General features: G+C 30.4%; 1 long non-coding RNA gene and 1 pseudogene across 1 annotated transcript in view; both read left to right on the top strand.

Moving 5' to 3' along the window:
* Nucleotides 1-22,898, top strand: part of LOC141702525 (uncharacterized) — a 93,082-nt gene that overhangs the window by 21,968 nt on the left and 48,216 nt on the right. The window lies entirely within an intron of this gene.
* On the top strand, nt 21,941-22,650 carry LOC141702526 (uncharacterized; annotated as a pseudogene).

Below are 22,898 nucleotides of genomic sequence, written 5' to 3' on the forward strand. Positions count from 1 at the left end.
AAAAATAATTTTCTTGCAGTTTTTTTCTAAAGATCAATTATAAAAAAATAATAGCATAATTTTTAAAAATTCTATATTTCAATTACATGTATAAAACTCATTAATCTAATCATCTGTAAGGTTGGATTATTAAAAAATATCCAAATATCTAACCCATCCCTGAAACTTTGAGTTGAAATACTTAACTCCATGTTCGAACAATCTCGACGTTCTGTTTTCTAAACGATTTTCTTAATCATAACTGTTTTATTACCCAATTTTTTCCCTAGCTTTATTTCACTATAAAATGACATTTCACTTGAAAAGTTTTAATTTACCGAACCATTTTCATATTTAATATTTTTTCCTAATAATTATAATTATCCAAAAAACAAATTGAAACACGGGACTATAAGTGTAATCAACTAACTTTTAGAGTTTCACTATTAAAATGAATAGATATGTATATTTTAGAGTTTGATCAACGGAAATGTGACAAATAATGGGCGAAAAGTATAAAAAAATAAATTTCTTGCAGTTTTTTTCTATAGATCTATTATAAAAATATTATAGCTTAATTTTTCAAAATTCTATATATCAATTACATGTATAAAAATCATATATCTAATCATCCGTAAGGTTGGATTATTAAAAAAAATTCAAATGTCTAACCCATCCCCTAAACTTTGAGTTGAAAACCTAACTCGATCTTGGAACAATCTCGACGTTCTGTTTTCTACACGATTTTCTTAGTCATAATTGTTTTCTTACCTAATTTTTTTCCCTAGTTTTATTTCACTATAAAATGACATTTCACTTGAAATGTTTTAAATTATCGAATCATTTTCATATTTAATATTTTTTCGTAATAATTATAGTTATCCAAAAAACAAATGGAAACACAAAACTGTAAGTGTAATTAACTAACTTTTAGAGTTGCAGTATTAAATGAATAGATGTTTATATTTTTAGAGTTTGATCAACGGAAATGTGACAAACAATAGGCGAAAAGTACAAAAAATATATTTTTCTTGCAGTTTTTTCTATAGATCTATTATAAAAACATAATAGCTTTATTTTTAAAAATTCTATATTTCAATTACATGTATAAAACTCATATATATAATCATCTGTAAGGTTGGATTATTAAAAAAATCCAAATGTCTAAGCCATCCCCGAAACTTTGAGTTGAAAACCTAACTCAATCTTCGAACAATCTCGACAATCTGTATACTAAACGATTTTCTTATTCATAATTGTTTTCTTACCCAATTTTTTTCCTAGTTTTATTTCACTATAAAATGACATTTCAATTGAAAAGTTTAAATTTATCGAATCATTTTCATATTTAATATTTTTTCATAACAATTATAATTATCCAAAAAATAAATGGAAACACGGGACTGTAAGTGTAATCAATTAACTTTTAGAGTTTCACTATTAAAATGAATAGATATTTATGTTTTTAGAGTATGATCAACGGAAATGTGACAAACAATGAGGGAAAAGTGGAAAAAAAAGTGGAAAAAAATATATTTTTCTTAGTTTTCTCCCATTTCCTACCAATATAGGTAGGAAACGACCTGAATTATTGATATTTATTTATACTTCAGAAAAATGTTATATATTCTTAACAATAGGTGGCATGCTGATGTGGTTGGTGGGGTTATTTTCACATTAAGATTCTACAAAAACCTACCAACCTTGGTCGGAAAAACTTTCCCACCAAACTTGGTAGGAAATGGTCTCGCATTGATGATATTATTTCTTTTTTCATAAAAAAAGTTTAATCAATAAAATAAGTGAGGGCTGATGACGTGGTTGGTGGGACCATTTCGGTATCAAATTTTGGTCAAAACCTACCAAAATTGGTAGGTTTTGGTGCTTGGGTGTACAAAATCTGGGCCCCACCTAGAGCAATTCCTACCAGTTTACGGGTTGGTAGGAAATGGTAGAGCAATTCCTACCAAATTTTTCTCGTTTAATTTGCTTGGTAGGAAAAAGCCGTTTTTCTTGTAGTGTTAATTTTTTTGTAATTGAAATATTAGTTTCTTGCATATACGCCCAATTTCCCTTATAAATGGCATTTTCCCATACCAATACCAGTGATGAAACTGAGAATTCTGGTTGTTCAATGGCCAAGTCCAGGACAGTAGTAGTTTTTCTTGGATGGTTAGGTGAAAAGCCGAACATATGAGGAAGTATGCCAAATATTACACTTCAAAAGGATTTCATGTAATTATCTGCACATTTCCCATGTCTGAGATTCTAAGATATCAGGATGGCTGGAAAGCTGAAGAGCATGTAGATGTGCTTGTGAATCATTTTTGTGATTGGCTGAAAGAAGAGCAGGAAAACAATCCCGTGTTTCACACTTTCAGTAACACAAGGTGGTTAATGTAAGATTTCCCTCTTTTAAATTGTGTAGAAGGTCTTGAATTTTTCCTCTCTGTGAAACCCTCAAAGAGGTATAGCTATCAATTGAAATAATACAGGAACAGAAATAGGATAACCAATGGACTTAACTTTATTTTATTTTTAAGAACCTACCTTATGGGTGATTCCCCCCTGTTTTGTGTTTTTACTTTAATGGTATATGCATATAAAGGTTTTATTAGTTGTTATTAAGCATTTGCTTATTGGACTTTAGTTGGTGAGCAAGAAGATCTTGAGTTGAAAAATGTCAGAAATTGATGAAAATGGTGATACAAAGGGTAGTATGTGGGATCTTAAAGAAAAGCTTGATCAGCCCATGGATGAGGAGGCTGGAAGAGTTAAGAATATGTACAGAGAAAACATATATGATCTTTCCCTCTCTCATTTAAAATATTAGTTACTATGATTTTGTTATGGAATTCTGTTTTATGCAGAAATTTTCAGCATTACGGCTTCTGCGACTGGCTTTTCAGAGTCTTGGAGTGGTTTATGGCTCTGTCAAAAAAGGAATTTTTTGAGCTTATTAGTTTACTAATATACTTAATATTTGAGCTGGTCAATAGTTATTACATTGGTTTTGGTTGGTTATGTAAGAAAAATTGATAGTTGACTTTAATGTTGGTTAATATAAGTGTATTTTCAGTTCATTTTTTCCTCATAATTTTGGTTTGGTGCTTGTTGGTTAACAAAGACATCAGTCAACAAGCAATATCTATTGATTTTTTCTTGTAGTGACAATAGATTTATTATCAAGGGCAATTGGAATAAAAAGTTGCAACTTCAAAATTAGTCAAGAGATCTCAACAACATATTATCCAACTTTAAAACTGAAAACTAAAATATGTTACTATAGTAAGGAGGCTGAGAGGTTTTATTATTGTTTTAGTAGCAAAACTTATTGTCCCATTAGCCACAGCTTGGGCACTTTCCGTTTGGCTGTTCCATCCCCAGGGGTCTTCCCATCAGAAGGCTGCTGCAGCTTATGACTACTTTATCCTTCCATGCTCCTACATAATACAAGTATCACCTTAATATTTTCAATTTCGTATCAAGATTGTTCAGGAAGATCACACAGACCGAGTACTAATTAATGGAAAATATAAATAACAAAACAACCTACAAAGATTAATATTATTTATTGTCTGTTTGGATGATGAGATTGCAACTCAATTAATTTGAATGAGAGTGAAATATCAATAAAAACCAATAATTTTAACATATCAATTCAAACAAATTTTAGACATATAAAAAAATGGAGTCGAACAAACCCCGATATAAGTAGGAAAGATTCTTTAAAAATTGAAAAAAGTATTTTGAAAAATAAACTATAAATAAAAGAAAATAATTTTCCATCATTAATGGCCGACAAACCCTAAATTAATGAATAATTGGGAGAAAAAGATAAATTTTAATTTAAATTAAATAAAATATAAAATTTTTATTTTAAATATTATTTGGCACAAAATCACAAATGCGTATTTAATTAGTTTTCCCCAGAAGGAAAAACTAAATTTTGTTACGTGGACACTAAATAATGGTTCTAATAAATAAATTTAACAGATAAAAATATCAACTATGATGGATTCGAGATCTTCATGAGGTTACACCAATGATATAATAACAACACATATAAAGTAATCCTGATTTGTGCTTATACACTGCATAGTTACAAATTAATCAATCTAAGATATATTAAACATGGACATATAGTATATATCTTATAATTGATTGTTACAAATACTAAATTCGTGCAATGACATATTTATCAAAATTCTATCATTTTATGATAAAGTAAATCATCCCCTGGAAGATTTCCAGCTTGACATACGATGATATACGGATGACAAATGTTGATCTTCAAGTATTGATGACTTCATCCTTAGTCAAACTCTAATATCCTCATGCTCCGATGTGCTCATAAACTCGGATATCAACTTGTCACATATAAACACCGACAGTATATACTAATATCCAATAATATATATCTATGTAGAGCATATATTAAAAATAATTGGTATCAGAGCAGAGAAGTTCTTGGTGAATTTCAAAAATACCAGCGATGAATGTCAAATTATCGAAAGGAGGATCTATAAGCCTGAGCTACCTAAAGCTGGTGAAAATTATTTATACGACTTGGGCCCTCAAGATGAAGGTCTCTGTGCAGGAACAAGGAGTTTGGAGTGTTGTGGAACATGGAGTTGAAGAGAAAAATGACTATGTGACTGGCCATGATTTATCAAGGAATACCAAAAGAGGTGTTACTGTCACTTGCAGAAAATAAGATGCTAAATAAAGTTTGGGTGGTGATGCAGACTTTGGGTCAAGGAGCGGATCGAGTGAAGAAAGTTGGAATTCAGACATTAAAATTCGAGTTTGAAGTGTTAAGCATGAAAGAAAATGAACAAGTTGATGATTTCTATTTTAAAATAAAGGGACTCGTTACTAACATTTGTGATGTGGGAGAGGAGATGAGTGAGTCTTATGTAGTGAAGAAACTTTTAATACGAGTTCCTTCAAAATTTTTGCAAATCACGTCCACCATGGATCAATTTACAGTCCTTAAAATCAAGTCTGTGGAGGAAGCGATTGGGTCTCTCAAGACACACGAGGACAGGATAACCGGCAAAACTGAACCAACTGAGAGCCAACTTCTTATGACAAAAGAGAATAGGAAAAACGGGATAATAATGATGGAATGCTTTTGCTCACTATAGAAGAGTGGCTCAATATAAAAAAGAGAGGGAATATTTCATTTTTAGGGGTCGAGGAGGACGTGATAAAAGTGAAGTTCAGTGTTACAATTTTAATATCTATGGACACTATGCTGCGGAGTGTTGAAATGAATACTCGAGAACCAAAACATGAAGCAAACATGGCCTGGGTGAAAGATAGTGAACCTGTGTTGTTGTTTGCAAAACTTCACAAGGAAATGCCAGACCTGATGTCACTAGATGAAAAGTGTGTAGTCCCTTCACTAATGAAGGCGAAAGAGGAGAAAGTAAGTGATTCTAATAAATTGTACCTTGATAATGGTGCGAGTAATCATATGACAGGCTTGAAGACAAAATTTTCAGTCCTTGATAAGAGCATAAAAGGCCAGGTGCGCTTCGAAGACATGTATATTGTCAATATAGAAGGAAAGGGGATGGTTATAATGATGTGTAAATTTGGGGAAGAAAGAGATATGTGCGATGTATATTATATACCATGTTTAAAGAACAACATTGTCATTCTAGAAAAAATGTCTAAATACGGGAATAGGGTGGTGCTTAGAGGAGAATTTCTTTGGATATTTGACAAGCAAGAGCAATTACTCATGAAGTTTAAAAGACCATTGAATCGGTTGTACAAGATAATCATTAATACAGGCATACATATTTTCTTAATTTCTATGGTGGATGAAGTGTCAAAGTTATGGAATACACGTCTTAGGCACATTACCTATCAAGAAATATCACTGATATCTTTAAATAAGATGGTGAACGGAATGCCAAACATAAAGAAGCCAAAAGAAGTGTGTGATGGGTGCCTTACGTCGAGGTGGAAAAGAAAATAACTTCCTAAAAAAGCCAACTATCACTACGCCATAGATTGTATAATGCAACCCTTCATGCTGGGGTTGCAAAGAAAAGCGTTATCGTAGCCTTATAAACAAATGTCTATGACAACCCCTCTTTTTTGATGTTGCCGTATAGTTACAATGTGTTACCAATATACGAAGATGATTTTTTTAATTTAACTAATTAATAATTTTTTACATGAAATGAATTAATAATTGAAATATATATTTTATTTATTTTTAAAATTTCTTAATATTAGTGGACTGATTTACAAAATTATATTAATAAATTGATGTTTTATAAAACTTACAAGTGATCATTAATTAATGGATTGATTTACAATATATCTATATTGTTGAATTTTATTGATTTTTCATAATTAAATGTTAAAAATAATATTTAGTAAAAAAAGATTGAAATTAATAATTTAAATTTCAACAAATAAAGTTGGGTCTTGTTTTTTATTTAAAGTAGAACTTGGGTCTAGAGTTGAAATTTATGGGCCGGGAATGAAATTTGGGAGCGGGCGTTGAAGTTTTAACAAAAAAAGAGTGCGCCTTAACTGAAAATCAAACTCTCAAACACAAAGTTCAAATTCACGCTCTCTGTAATCGAACACCTTCTTTGTTTTCAGGTTTCAAGATCTCCAGTTTTCAGGTTGTTCATCTCGGGTTTCAAAATTCACAAAGGCTTACTCTTTAACTCTTTAAACCCAACTAATGTCACTCTCTTTCTCTGTTTGAGCTCTTAAATTAGGGTTTCGATTGGGGTTTTTATTGGAGATGGTTCTTCAAGAAATGTGGGTTCAATTTAATCCATTAAATAGGAATAATTTAGTATTCAGGGATTCAATTAGGTTCATGCTTTGATTGAAGTTACAACATATTCGGTTCAAGCTTGGTTTTGGTTTAAAATCTATAGCTCAACCCTTAGTTAACATATTCGGTTGAAGTAATATAATAGTAATATTGCACTTGTAATCTTATGATTCTTTCTCGTTTTAGTTTTTGCTCCTTCCACCAATAATTCTATCAGGGGTTTTGGCAACGGTTCCGCCAATCTAAATCTAGATAATGATTTTGCAGGTTAGTTTCTAGTACAAGGTGGCTTCCATCCGTACTCCAGTTAGTTAGGCTTATAAATTTGTTTGGAGTGTTCTAGAAGCCGAACGATCTACCTTCGGGTTTCTTATCATTGTAGTATAAGTTCATAATTGACAGCTTTAAGACAAGTGGATAAATATGAAACTGCATAATACATGTCTTTTTTATGTGATTTTGTAGTAAGTTGCACAGAAAATATCGCGTAGATGCAAAAACTCTTTTCCTTGAGAAGCATAGAGGTTAATAGGTTTTATAATATGAATATATGTACATATTCTATAAGATCCTACTTTAAAAGTAACACCTTTAAATATTGGAAGATTCCTTGGTGCATAGAGCAGCAGCGGAAAAAATGTTACATTTTATAGTGCCAAATAGGAAAGCGCATGCTATTAAAATAATTGAAGAGTCATTGAACAACACCCTATCAAAGTATTGCCTTATTCATTTAGTATTTATCCACAACTTTTGTTAAATACTATTTGCAGTTTTAGTTGTGCTGGTGTACTGTCAGATTTTCTTATTAATGTGCTTCGTTATTGTTGTATTAGATGTGGATCTGCCATAGTGAAAGAATGGAAACTAAAACAGTATATTGCAGTACACAAAATTACTTCAAGAGGGACTGTAGTATTTAGTTTCTTATCGAATTTATTTGATAAGTGTGGTGATGTGAGATTAATTATTATTTTTGCATATAGGAGGAGTAGTAGGATTAACGAGAAATTGAAAGCATTGCAGAACTTTATTCTGAATTCTAATAATGTTGTTTTTAGTTTTCGTGTTTTTTTGTTGTTTTTAGGAGAAATTGATTTATGTTTTAAAGTCTGATTCATCTTGAATGTGTTTTTTACGAATATTTTGGTGTTTTTCTTCGTGATAGACTAATCAGGCTTTTATTCAACTACAAGTACCAGTACATGTTCTATGTCAATATATTAAATTGTTATCAGAGTGCCTCTCCTCATCTACATCGTTATGTATCAAAAAAAAAGTTGTAACAAAATATTTCTGTTGCGGAATTACTAAGAGTATGCATCTGATTATTGAAAGTGAGAAAATATGTTCACAAAAAAGAACCACATATATCTTCTATTTAATGGATATAGTTTCACTCTTGAATGATCCTTATACGCCGATTGTATATAAATTTTCTGTTACAAATTCGGTAGTTTAATAGATATTCTAATTATCTATTGGTTACATATTTTCTGTTAAGATACTAGTACTCTCTATGCTTTGATGTGTACATTTGTGCACTTTCGTGTTAGTGCACAAATTGTGTTATGTAATGACATAATTCTACTTGCAATCTGACATATTTTAATTTAATCTACAGAAATTTGTGTGTGTGATTGCATATGTATGACTCTATGAATGTTTATCAAACTCGGTCATGTGTTTTCGGGGACTCGCTTCACATTTGTGCATCAACAACGAAAAGAGGTTACATCCATAACGTCCCAATGGATGACAGGTTGCAGATTCCTCACATCCCTCCGTGAACCATACAAGAAGCCCTTCCTTCCTCAAAAGAATGGTGCCCGCAATGGGATGACATGACCAAATTAAACTACATGGTAACTGGTCATGCAACTGCATCAGATGTAGAGAGAATAAATGAAGAGCTTCGTAATTCTGGACCACACCCTCACGTAAACATCAGGGAAAATGTGATCCGAGAATGCAGAAAGAAAAACTTGGTCTGGGATGGGAAGAACTATGGTCAGGCTGGTCAAAAAAGATTAATCTTACATTTCATTTACTGTTGTTTTTAAATGAGACAAAAAATAGGTTAATACCAATGAAAAATAAATCAATGGATCAAAAATATCTTTTTCAATTCCCTAAAACTTTTACTCAGGCCATTAAAACACTAAAAAAACACAAACTATAGGATGCTAAAAGAAGATTATTACTTACCAAGGAGTGTCCGGCCTTAATTCTTTGGGGAGCATTTTCTTCATTATTTTTTGACAAACTTCATGTATCTATAAATGGAAATCAAGAAATATATTAAGTGCCCTTTTACAACGAACAATAAATTATAGATAAAAGAAAAGATTACAAAGATTTGACATGTGCATTTTACCGACAAAATGCAAACCAAATGGAGTTAAAAATTAGTGCTAATTTATAAATGTAAAGTACTATTATCATGGTGTATTCACTTCTCTATAAACAAAATCGAAACAGAAATATGAGGACTGGATTTGATTTTCTAAATTACCTCCATTGAGAACCAATACTAAACAATAAATAAATTTGCAATCACATTCAAAATTCAAATGAGTCCAAAAACTCAAGCCAAATACAAATATATTAATATTACACACTATAATTTCAACAAATAACAGAAATGTATATAAATTAAAGGTGAAATCTTAGCATTCAAAAATATTCAAGAATTTGACATCTCTATTTAGCTAAATAAAGTCCAATGATCAAGAATAAAGTAATTATGAGTGTCTGCATCTAGAAGATATAAATGTTCATAGAATTAGGTTGAGCCATCACTTACCAATTTGAATCGAAAAAGTCATGATGGTAATTTTATGTACACCGTAGATGTGATTGATATAGATTTAGGAAAAAATAGCAGATGGGTTAAAAGCCGATATTAAAATTAGTGATATGTGAAGAAACTTAAAAAGAAAGCGGGGAACTGACGAATTGGCGAGATGACTGCAAAGAATAAGTGATTAAAGAATGTGAGAAATATATACATATATTCAGCATTTTGAAGGGTACAGAATAGTCGAGAACGTACTCGAATTGGGCCTACCCAGAAATAAAATATCAATAAACTGTCCTCGCTGTAGATGGGGCCGTAATTGTAATTTTACGAACCTATCTTATAGATAGAATGGAGTGAAAGTTAAACAAAAGCCCAACAATCAAATAAGCATAATTTCTTTTTGATTCATTGTGAAGAGGCCCATAAACCAAATGAACTAAATATTCCAAAGACAAAGTATAGAACTTAGTCCATTTTGATTATATGAAAAGTACAAAGTGGCAAGTGGGTCCTATACACAAGGAGATAGGTTTAGTCGATTTTGACTTAATTACTTTTACATTGGTTCAACAATAAAATGATTGTATGATGCATATTTTGCTAGGTAAGTATTACAACTAAATCAACACTAAACTAATTACTTTAAACAATGAATGTAAAAACCTAGGGCAATTAGGTTTATTATGGTTATGAAATACGTAGATCCTAAGCTAAAGCAACTAAAGTGGCCATATAACTAAGATTTTGTTAATTTGTCTCAAGTACTAAGAATCTCGAAACACGCTTTCATGTCAATAACTTTTGTTAATTCAACTAATCACCCAATTAAAGCAATTGTTAATATCTCTTGAGTATTAATCCTCTAAAAATCCTATTATTTATCCCACTCTCACTTCAAATTATGCTAATCATATTTGTGTCTCTAATGAGTAAAATATCCTATTTATTACTCCTATTTTCATCTAATTAATACATTATATTGGCTGATTACATAAATTAATAATGAAAATATAAATAACTATAATAGGAAAAATCAATCCGTTTAAATGACTATTGAATAATAATTATACAAGTTCTAAAACTAAAAAAATAAAGAAATATAATTAATCTAATAAGAACATGTAATCTTTAGTTTTATCACAAGACTAAAATATTTCTTTAATATCTCATTAAAAAATCATAACTATATACTCCCTACATCATATGTGTCTCTAATATTTCTAAAACTAATAAAAAAATTTGATCCCTATTTTCATTTTACAAATATATTATTATTTTAAATTTACAAGTCAGACTTCTAAACCGACTATGATTCTCTAATAAATTCGTTATTGTCAGGTCTCTCCAGTTTCTATGATGCTTATATTGAATTCTCCTTATTAGACCATCTCCGAAAAATAAAATTCATAAGCTTTGTGTGGGTTATAAGATCGTCCCAACCGGACTTTTGTAATTTATAATAGAGCCAAACAATCTAAGTAGCGCGTAACCCAAAAAATCAAAATTCTTAAACCAACAATCTCAATTAATATAATTAGGAGTTTTATATTGGGTGTATATAAAAAAAATCTTTGGATTCATTCCCAGATCATATAGAACGGTGAGTATATCAGTAGTTACCGGACTTTTCCACTAACAACTTTACCTTCCTCTCCTTCATTGTCATCTTTGACGTAATTGTTTCAATCTTCCAACATTTTAATCTAGACCTCTTCCTCTGAATTGAATTATCTTTTACGACCTCTAACATAATTTCCTTTCTCTTGCGCATTATCAACCACTTTATAAAAGATTCATGAGTTATTGACGTTATTCGAAAGACCTTGCACATGTGACTAACTTGAATATATGTATAAAGACTTTGTTTTTTTCGTATTATTAAATAAAAGATGTTTAGGCAATTTATATGTTCAGTGTTAATTATTAATTATGTGTTGAATTATTTGTGTTATTAATTGTTGCTTTGGTTGGAGGTGTCATTGTATTAATTTATGTTTGTATTTAGTAGGAATAGTTAAGTTTAATTTTCATAAATCTGAATATTATTACAAAAATAATATTTCATCAAATATTCAGTCTCAAATTTAATTCTGATCATAATTATTTGTTAATTCGATGTAAAATTCAAAATTTCTTTAAAAAGTTCAGAAAATTTTATTTTTACTAGTTTTTTATTTATGGGATTTTAAAATTACTTGGGAATTTATTTCGATTTGTTTTTATCCGTGAATTGTATCGTTAAAATTAAAAGCGGGCGTCAAAATTCAGGTTGGGCTGGTGGGAAAAGGATATGTGGCAGTGAGAGTAGGTGATACGTGGCAGATTCTTTTATTTTTCCTCCTTTCTTTTTCTTTTACTCTATCTCTCTTATAATCTCTCAATATATATCTCACTCTCTCAATATCTCTCTCATTCTCTCAATTTCTTAATCTCTCTGTCTCATCTTTCTCCATCCTCTATTCCCTCACCCGACCGTGTCTCTCTAGATAATATGGCACCACCATCTGTCTGTTCAAATTTGTTCGATTTGAGGCTCGAGTCCAGTCTCTTTTATCTTTCACTCTTTGATACTTGCTTGTGTATATGTACGGGTGTATATTTGTTAGTTGTTTGCGTTGGGAAATATAATTATGTGTATTTGTTTCTTGTTTGTGTTGGCTTATGGTTAACTTTGTGCTTCGATTGATATGGTCAAGGTGATGATTTGGCTAGTTTTATTGTTAGGGAAATTTTAGTTTTGTGTGGTGGAAAAATTTGTTAGACTTGGATGATAGTGGATTTAGAAACTTAAACCTGTAAATTATTTAATAAGGATGTTAGTTTAGGTTATATCTTAGTTTGACTGTGTCTTTGTTGTGCCATTTTTATTTCCCGTCTAAATGAAATGTATAATTGTGTTGATAATTTAATTGGGTTGAGTTGCATTACAGATTGGACCTCCTTGAGAACATGATGTTTGAAGATATTTTATTCTGTAATTGTGCTTATTATTGTTATGATAATATTGAGATATTAAGATTCAATTATATGGTTTGCGTGCTAAGTGTTTGATGATTTGATTAATAGAGATTATGGGTTTAATTAATTGCTAAATGTTAAAATTATTTGTAAAAACTGTTTCGTCAAATTTATCTATTGTCCTATATATTGTAAATATAGCGGTTTAATATAGCTAAGTTCTGTTTTTTTAACTCTTTTGTGTTTAGATTAATTCTCGAGTCAAGATTCTACTCGCGAAAGAATTAGCTTAAAATCATATTCGAGTCAAGAGATATGGTCATTTTGGTATAGTGTGCGTAGAGTTTCTCGACAGGGTTTGTTGCCTATATTGACGACTCTGTTAGCGGCTCTAAACACCTTGTTTTCATCTGACATTTTTATGGTAGCTAGGTCTCTGAATCAACTAAGTCTCCACCAAATTTCACCGTAACAAACCTATTTATGAATTTATTAAAAATTTGGAGGCAAACTGTGTTTCTGTGGAGTCGAGCAGCCAAGATGCTGTTATGTGTTTTTATATGTTTAATTGTTTACAAAACTTTTATTTGCACTTGATATTAAATGAGAATGAATATATTTGGTAATAAGCACACATCATTATTACTTGAGTGGTTATGTACTTATGAGTATATATAGGGATGTGTTTGACATGACTTATATGATTGATTAGTTTTAACGTTGTTCTTTGTGATTTTGTCCGTGTTTATGTTTTGTTGTGTCCAGTAATAATTTTAGAATTGTAAATATTCTGGTCAGGTGTATGTGTCTTGTTCTAGGCCCTATGTTATTACTTCAAACATGACACTTGTTCGTGAAATCTTTATAGTAGATTTAAGTAATGTTCATGAGTGTCTCATAAAAATTTCATGTAAAAGCAATAAATTTCCAATTTAAAAAAATCACAGAGTGAGGATTATTTGAAGCATTATCTAGTTTCTTTCTTTATTAGTGCATAGTATAATTTTATATTTGCCTAATTGTATATAACTGATAAATGAATTCTTGTCGTGATGGTAGCTAGTTATTTGCGTTAACTTATTTCATGTTTGAACATAGATGATTGTTATGTGTGGTGTGATTATATCTTGGTTGATGGCGGATAATTATATGTTAGCTTATTGGTTTCAGTTTGGATTGATTTAGGTAGTAAGTCATATATGGTCTTTGATTATTAGATTGCTTAAATTGGTTAATCTTGTATAGATGATTAAAGATGTTATATGTTTAGTAAATTAGTAAATCTTCTCAAAGATTTTCTTATATGTTTACTACAAGTCAAGGCAGAATTTCTTATGTGCTTACTACAAGTCAAGGCAGAATTTCCTACGTGTTCAAGTCAAGGCTGCTTTTTACTATATAATTTATTGTTGATTGAGATTGGAAACATGTGGATAGTCTGATAGATAGAGGAAGTGTTGCCGATTTTTGGTCGAATCCTTATGTGCTTATTAGATAAATGTGAGTAGTGTATAAGGATGATATGAGTATGAAAATACATGCGACTTGTGTACGTGCTTAAATACCAACTTTGAATAGTTATATGAATTATATGTTCGTTGACGTGTTATGTGTTTATCTGAATCACGTAGCTCATAAGTACAAATATTAATAGTCATTAGTATTATTTAGGACGGTAATCAATAATTATTAATTGTTCCTTGATGTTGTGATTATATGTTAGCAGATTCAAGATGTGATTCTTCTATATTATCTAGAAAGGGTAGCTAATTGTGAATTCTAATTATTATTCGATATTAGTTAATTTCATCTGCATCGACAACTGAAGTACCGTGTTACTCAACTGAGGCGTGTATATTAAGGACATTCATAACTAGTTGAATAATGTGGCGAATTGAATCAGGAATAGTTCTTTAAGACAAAGCTGTGTAGTAATATAGTCTGGTAGAGTTTAGTCGGTGTAGAAGTTGGAGGAATTGAGGAAAGTCTCCCAATCTTATCGTTTGTGGTTTCAATTTATTTTCAAAAGGAAATGTTTATACTTATCAATGCTTTTAATTTCCTTATGAAAGTATTTCTTTCCAATTCATTTCAAATCGTTTCAATCCTGATTGATATTGAAATTATTCTTTCAATTATGCACATATCTTTACTTTTACCCTGGCTTATATCTATTGTTCTCGACTTTTACAGTTGCACTATTATTCAATTTAATTTTTTAATTGTTCTTGAGAATCATAGTATACCTTTTTTTATAGAATGTGATAGTGTTTGTACCTTTTACCCGAGATTTAAATATTGACTTTAAACATGATTTAGAAAACTTAGTGAAGTAATAACTAAGGTTTACTTATATTTTTAATAATGGTGTTATTTTGAAAGAAAAGAACCTTCCCTGAATCATGAACTTGAATTCTGATAAAGCTGTATAAAATGTATAACATTGGGTGGTTGCGTAAGCGGGCGAGCCGCCGTCCCAGCTTTAAAGCTGGCTACTTTAGCCCGGAATTTCGTAATATTTGTCGCATTACTAGAAATATTGCAATTGACACCGGCTTAAAATGGATGTTACACAAATTTGGACTTTGAGAATTGTTTTATCCGATGTTTGTAGCATTACTACACACCAGTTTCCTGTACTCTGTTGTTGTTAAATGTTAAATACATCCATTTATTAAACAAGCATTGCATAAAAATATTTTTGACATCAGTTTTTTTAACAAGCATTGCAGCCATAATGGATACAAGTATGATAATTTTTTTAATAAAATTTCGTGAAAGATGATTTCTATATTGGTTTAAAATTACACTGTCATGTCATAATTTTTGGTTGTATACATCATTTTTTAACAATCAAATTTATTTGAATAATTAGAACAATCTTGAATAAGTCAGGTGTGAATATAATCATGGTCTAAAATACAATCTTGAATACATTCAAATTTATTTGAATAATTAGAACAATATATGTCATCACACCATAACTAAGACTGATGTAATTTTGATTTTATTATATTGGTGAATAATGTTCACATGTATTTTGATAGTACATTTGGTAGTACATAATGTAAATTTAATTTTATTATATTGGTGAATAATGTTCACATGTATTTTGATAGTACATTTGATAGTACATAATGTAAATTTAAACGCGTGTTTATCATATATAACATGTTATCTTAATTGAGGTTATTGGTTATTATAATTGATGTGACTCCTAAAATATTATGTCTTTAATTTGTTTAGAATCCTCATACAATAATTAGCGATTTAAAAAAAAATTCAACAACATGTGGATGCTACAACTAGTTCGCGTGGATTATCATTTATAAGATTATTTCAGTTACAATATAAATTTATAATTCAAATACTGTTTCTTGATTCAAAATTAAAACATATTTAGAAATTACAAATCAAAATGTACTTTTCATCATCACCAACACCAAGTACTTCTCACCAAATTTAATTTCATATACTATTATCTTGGAGCATTTTTCTTGCTTATGAAACTCTTGTCTAGAATTTCAAAATAATATTTTTCTCATTGGGGTCATGCTTTTTGTGTCATCATTAAAGAGGTTTCATTTTGACAACACATACCACATGATTTTCACCATGAAAAAAGGAAGAAAATAATTTATCCATTAGATTAGACATCATGTTCAATTTTTCCTTGGAGATGGAAAGAAATTATATATTAGATGTAGCCTATTATTTTGTTATTTTGCTAATGCCTGTACAAACTTGTCTCTCATCAATTAATCAATCCCCATATTAAAACATAATTAACTAATTAATAGTTGATATACAATGTCAAATTATAATTCCAAAATCACAAGTATAAGGAGGGGGATAGGTGGATGGTAAAAAAATGTGACATGCCCTATGTGTAAAAAAATCTTAATAATAAATTATCCTATGTCAATATGACAACATTTTTTAGTGCAAAAATTAATAGCAAGTGGAAAACAGGATGTCCATTGGATGAATTTCATTGTGAAGATAAACTACTAAATTTAAACTATAATACATAACAATTATTTAATATATCTTAATCTTTCTTAATCCGTTGAATCTATACTAGTATCTCTTGATTTTTACCTAATAGATTAAGATTTTTATTAACTTTAAAATTTATATAATAAATAAAAGGAGTTAAACAAAGAAAAAGAGAGTATATGAGAAATGACAACCTAGGATTTTCTTTTCCCATGACATTCAAAATTCTAATATTGTCACAGTGTAGGAAAACAAAGAATGCACGTGTTAAATTTTGCGGAAATTATTAGTATAATCAGCCATGAAATTTTCTACTTACATATTGGAAACACATTTTTGGGAAAATTGGCAAGCCAAGGATTTCAAAATTGTATATATAGGTTCTAAGTAAATTTGTAAAATATCTACTTTACTTTTAAATACATATATATGCTTTCAAGAACTTGCCGGCCCAAGGAAATTGCCCCTTTAATTTACACTAGAAAATTCACAAGACACTATATTGGCATCCTTCCATGACTATGCATTGCAATTAGTACCCTACTGGAAAAACGTTAATAAACATCGGTTCTCGGCTGATATAAAAATTTTTAAAAACCGATGTCTAGGTGGGTGCAGAGAAAAGTCTTTGTGTTTTACATTGGGTTCAAATTGATGTGAAAGACTGCATAACACATCGTTTCTAACTAAATAATCAAAGTTAATAATTGATGTGTTAAACACATAACTGGTGTAAAAAATAAGAAACAGTGTCAATTGACATATGCAACAACGCTTCTGTAGATGTAAATGATGTACTAAACGTACTAACACATCAGTGAGTAACTGATGTCCATGCTTACTATTTAACTAATTTATATATATACGTATATATGCACCATAAATAATAAAAAGAAAAAAAAGCTGCATCAATCGCATATAAAAACCAAAACTTTGATTATCATTATCAAACATTATCAAGTCATTTGAATTTACAACATGCACGAAATCAAAAACACAATTGTCAAACATACAACATTATCAAGTCAAAGTGAAATTCATGTACTGATCTTTTTGCATGAGAATTTTTACATAAGGCCACATTAAAAGGCGCATCCAACACCTGCAACACGTTCAGCTTGCTCTTTCCTTGCAACAAAAAATTTAAAAAACGCAAAGGTATAAACCATCTAGTTTGATCATATCCTAATTCCTATTTTGTTGTGCATTTTGATTTATACTGACTTTTTGCTAAAAAGGGCATCACGAACAACACTTGCCAATATAACTCGGAAGAATAAAATCTCTGAATTGTTTGCATAAACGAGATACAACCATGCTCTAGCTATCTGAAAATAGTAAGGCAAGCTCTCATTAGAAACTTATCTTCCATATGCCATCACTTGCCAATATAACGAAGTGGATAGGAGAGTTGATAGGTATCAGTCGTGTCTGATTCTGAAACTAAATGTGAACTAAGAAAATCTGTACAAATGGAAAAAACTTAATAAAAGCAAAACAAACAATAATTTATGTTACAAGGACCTAAAACTTGGTTAGTTAACCACAAGTACCTAAAAACTCTCCTAATATAAGAGTGGTTGATGAGTTAATATAGAACCTATCCTAATAAGATCCCAAAACAGGAAAATAACTTTTTAGTCTAGTACTTCAATTTTAAAAAGGTTGGCTTGGTGGTACTTTAATCAGGCCTCGAGGTCCAAATGGCATGCTAAGATTTTGACAGTGCAACATATACAAGTAAAATAAAAAAAAATAACGAGCATTAAAAGGAACTGATATACCGGAGGAAGAATGTAACAATGAAGTACATAACACCATTACAAAATTTAAATAATTAATTGCAGAATTACCAAAATAGTGACAAGGTGCGTGCGCGCAATATCGATCAAGTTCTCTTCTGACCAAACAAAAAAAAATATAGGTAAGAAGGTGAAGCCACTATGAACCAACTTGAAAGCGTGATGCCGGTCAATGTGACAAGTTAAACACTCGGAGAAAATATTGATTCTACGGGAACTTCGAAGGAAGTGAAAATCCAAGACCCTTAATATATTTCCTCTATGCATCCATCACCTAACATAAACATTCAAAACTTGCAAAATCAAGCACCCTATTTCATATTATATAAGAAGTATAAGAGGTCTTTAAGAAATACAATGTTAAATAATGGTAAGCCATAAAATTTTATCAAGCAATAAAAACTGACATAAAAGACATGATAATTCTTTGGGGACTTTCATCAAACAGGCAATGCACAATTCATATTATTTATAATTAAATGGAAAGTCAGACACTCCACCCCCAACAAGTATGTGAAAGTAGAGTGAGTTGCAATTTGGATCAAAACCCAAAATTTGTGAGAATCAACCAATTTGTAAAAAAAGTTTAATCAAAACCCAAAATTTGAATTTTAAAATGAAATATAAAAAAACATACTAATTTAAGTGGCTTCGAGTTACGTAACAACACAATCGACCTCCCTAAAGCTTCCTCTGTGAAAAATGAAAGTTTTAATTGAAATAAAAACATATCATTCGAGCTAATTAGGATTTGATATTGGGGATTGAAAAGCTAGGGTTTGAATTAGGGGCTTGTACTCTAGGGTATGGAGTATTGAGTTTTGCTTTAGGTTCAAATTAGGGTTCTTGAGAGATAAAATTGTGATGAGTATAGTGAGATTGTGAGGGGGGACTGAGAGGTGATGCTGGAGAGATAGAGTGGGGGGAATAAAATTCTCTAAAGAGGGTTATAAAACATAAACAACGGAATTCTTTTTAAGTGAAAAGTGAATAAAAGAGATCCGCGTGTTATTTTATTTTTTTTAAAAAATAATTGAGACATCGGTTTTATCTACAATCGATGTCTAAAAATTACTTTAACATCAGTTATCGTAAAAACGATGTAAAAGATCTCTTTAACATCGGTCAATGATGCAACCAATGTTAAAATGGTGATGTTTATTTACTGTTTCTTGTACTGATAAGAAATTTGCTAAGATGATTAAAATAGTTTCTTCAAATTTGAAAATAGATGGTGCTTTAACCTACAAATATAGTTGTCACCATTACTTTACATGAAGTGTAAAGTAAAATTATTACAAGGTGGCTTTTAATAATAAATATGATATTATTCAACTAGCATACTTGGACATCAGTTTCACTCGCCTTCAAATAGATGCACACACTACAGTAGACCTAATAATTCCGACAAACGGATGAGTTCTAGATTGAATTAATTTTAAATAAGATTAACTTTGAGATTATGATATATTTGGATTATAATATATTTGGAGAACATTGGGAATATTGGGATGAGGTAGGATGTCATTTGTTTCAGGTCTAATTCAATTTAAAAGCAGATAAAATTTGAATTAAGATCGGACAAGGTTTGGATTAAATTCAGTTTAGATATTTTTTCATCATAATTTATTTATTTTTTATATTTGTTAGACTATTTTTTTAATTCAATTTAGTACTTTTAATATAATATAATATAATGAATTTTTAAAAAAATTGTGATTAAATATGTTATGCTAATTATGAAATACTTTTAAGTATGCATTTTCCTTATTATGGGTCATATTTGGGTCCGATAATATATCATTCGATTTTGACGGATTAAATTTATAATCGGATCTAGTATTTCAGATAATTCTTGGTTAAATTTTTGGTTGCAGTAATATTCAGATCTATTCAATATAGTTTTTGGATAACTATCGAATTATATGATTCGAATATAGGATGCGATCTCAATTTCATGTATTTCGGTTTGGTTTTCCGGATGCGAATCCATTTTTCCAGGTGTAAAATACATGAGAGAATTTCCAAAATATCGTTCGTAAACGTAGACTCCAATATATACTACAAGAAAAAAGTTAATAGACATCACACATTTTACATCGATCGTTAATGTCACTCACGTTTAAAAATACAATTACATTATCCCCTGAAAATACAATGTCTATCTATTTTGAAGATATCGCTTAATTTCTAATCGATGTCTAAAATACTCTTTTAAAAAATTTCATGCGGCTGACTAAATATTTCGTCTCTACTAACATAAATTGTTTACCCGCTTATTGCCAAATTGAATTCCCCATTCACCAAATTTTGTTCCCACCTTGAACCTCTTAATTGATAAAAATTAAATAAAACTAAAAACTCACGCCTCTCAATTCTCTCGTCCACTGACTCTCTCACTCAGCTCTCCGTCTCTACTAGATCCCCCAAACACATACACAACCCATGTGAATCTCTTGTCGGTAAACACAAGTTTGAAAATTCACAAAATTCAGAATTCTCACCGTTCGTAATACACGAGTCTCAAGACTTGAAATCTTACAAGTCAATCTCTTGAAAACCACAATGATTTGGTCGATTAATAGACTAAATCAGTATGTTTAAAGCTCAAAACCTCGAATTGGTAAGTGGTTATGTTTAGTTAAGATCAAATTGGTTTGATTTTTGTATTTTGAAGGTTTTTAACTTAGAACCCTAATTTTTTAATTCATTTTTTCTTATTTTCAGAACAGATATATGTTCGTCACACGAAAAATCTATTTGTATGACTGAGAGAAGTCTTCAATTATTTCAGTTTTACATGTAATCACTAATTTTTTTATTTTGTGTATGTTTATATACATGAGAAAAAATTTGTTTTAGTTGTCCTTGCAATTAGAATTTTTTTTAATTTATTTCTTCTTTTTCTTTTCGTATTGTATATGCATGGGAATTTACGCTAGATAAAAGGTTTTGTAATCTTGAGTTTGGGTAAAATTTGATTTTTATTTTTGGAGTTTAGTTTAAATTGTTGCTGAGGTTTTTGTATTTGTGGTTTTGTTATTAAGTGTTTCTTACTAACTTGTTAATTTTGTAGTCCATAGGTTGAAGTAAAGAAAAAACTTGGGTGGAATTCGTGATAGAATTGTTAACTTGCTTGTGAAAAAGGTTGGTTTAGAAGTTTTTAATTTGTTTGAGAGCTAAAACTTATTTCCTCTAAGATTAGTTGACAAATGACCCTAACATAACTTATAACAATTTTATTTTGTGAACTATATAACATAACTTTGATATGCATCTAGTTATGTAGCTTAGTTTTGCCGAAAGCTAAGCTGGTACACAGAAAGATTTAGCTGAGTTTTGGATTAGAGACTTGAAATAAATGAAACACATATGTTCATATTGTACTCTCCAAGCTTGAAATCAAATAAATTGGCTAAAGTCATAGTGCTAGTGCTTACATAATTATTTTTTTTGTAATTGAATTATTAGTTTCTTGCATATACGCCCAATTTCCCTATACAGCAATTATCTTAAGACATATTCTATACATGGCATTTTCCCCATCCCAATACAAGTGATGAAACTAAGAATTCTGGTTGTTCAATGGCCAAGTCCAGGAGAGTAGTAGTTTTTCTTGGATGGTTAGGTGAAAAGCAGAACATATGAGGAAGTATGCCAAATATTATACTTCAAAAGGATTTCATGTAATTATCTTCACATTTCCCATGTCCGAGATTCTAAGATATCAGGATGGCTGGAAAGCTGAAGAGCATGTAGATGTGCTTGTGAATCATTTTTCTGATTGGCTGAAAGAAGGGCAGGAAAACAATCCCGTGTTTCACACTTTCAGTAACACAGGGTGGTTAATGTAAGATTTCCTTCTTTTAAATTGTCTAGAAGGTCTTGAATTTTTCCAACTATCTTTTATGATAATTGTATTTGTTATTCTCACAGATATGGAAAAATTTCAGCAAGAGCATGATGCCTTAATAGAGAGAATTAGAGGATGTATTGTTGATTAAGCCCCTGTAACAGCCCCTGATCCACAGGTAGATGCCGCTTCCTCACAAATGTCATACTTGTTTAAGGACAAAAAGAGTTTTACAGCAATATAGCACATATCCTCTCTGTGAGAGCCTCAAAGAGGTATAGCTATCAATCGAAATAATACAGGAACAGAAATAGGATAACCAATGGACTTAACTTTATTTTATTTTCAAGAACCTATCTTATGGGTGATTCCCCCCCCCCTGTTGTGTGTTTTTACTTAAATGGTATATGCATATAAAGATTTTATTAGTTGTTATTAAGCATTTGCCTATTGGAGTTTAGTTGGTGAGCAAGAAGATCTTGAGTTGCAAAATGTCAGAAATTGATGAAAATGGCGATACAAAGGGTAGTATGTGGGATCTTAGAGAAAAGCTTGATCAGCCCATGGATGAGGAGGCTGGAAGACTTAAGAATATGTACAGAGAAAAAATATATGATCTTTCCCTCTCTCATTTAAAATATTAGTTACTATGATTTAGTTATGGAATTTCACAGCAATATGTATTTTACA

The sequence above is a fragment of the Apium graveolens genome, unplaced genomic scaffold, assembly GCF_009905375.1.
Source record: "Apium graveolens cultivar Ventura unplaced genomic scaffold, ASM990537v1 ctg5265, whole genome shotgun sequence".
Classification (NCBI taxonomy): Eukaryota; Viridiplantae; Streptophyta; class Magnoliopsida; order Apiales; family Apiaceae; genus Apium; species Apium graveolens.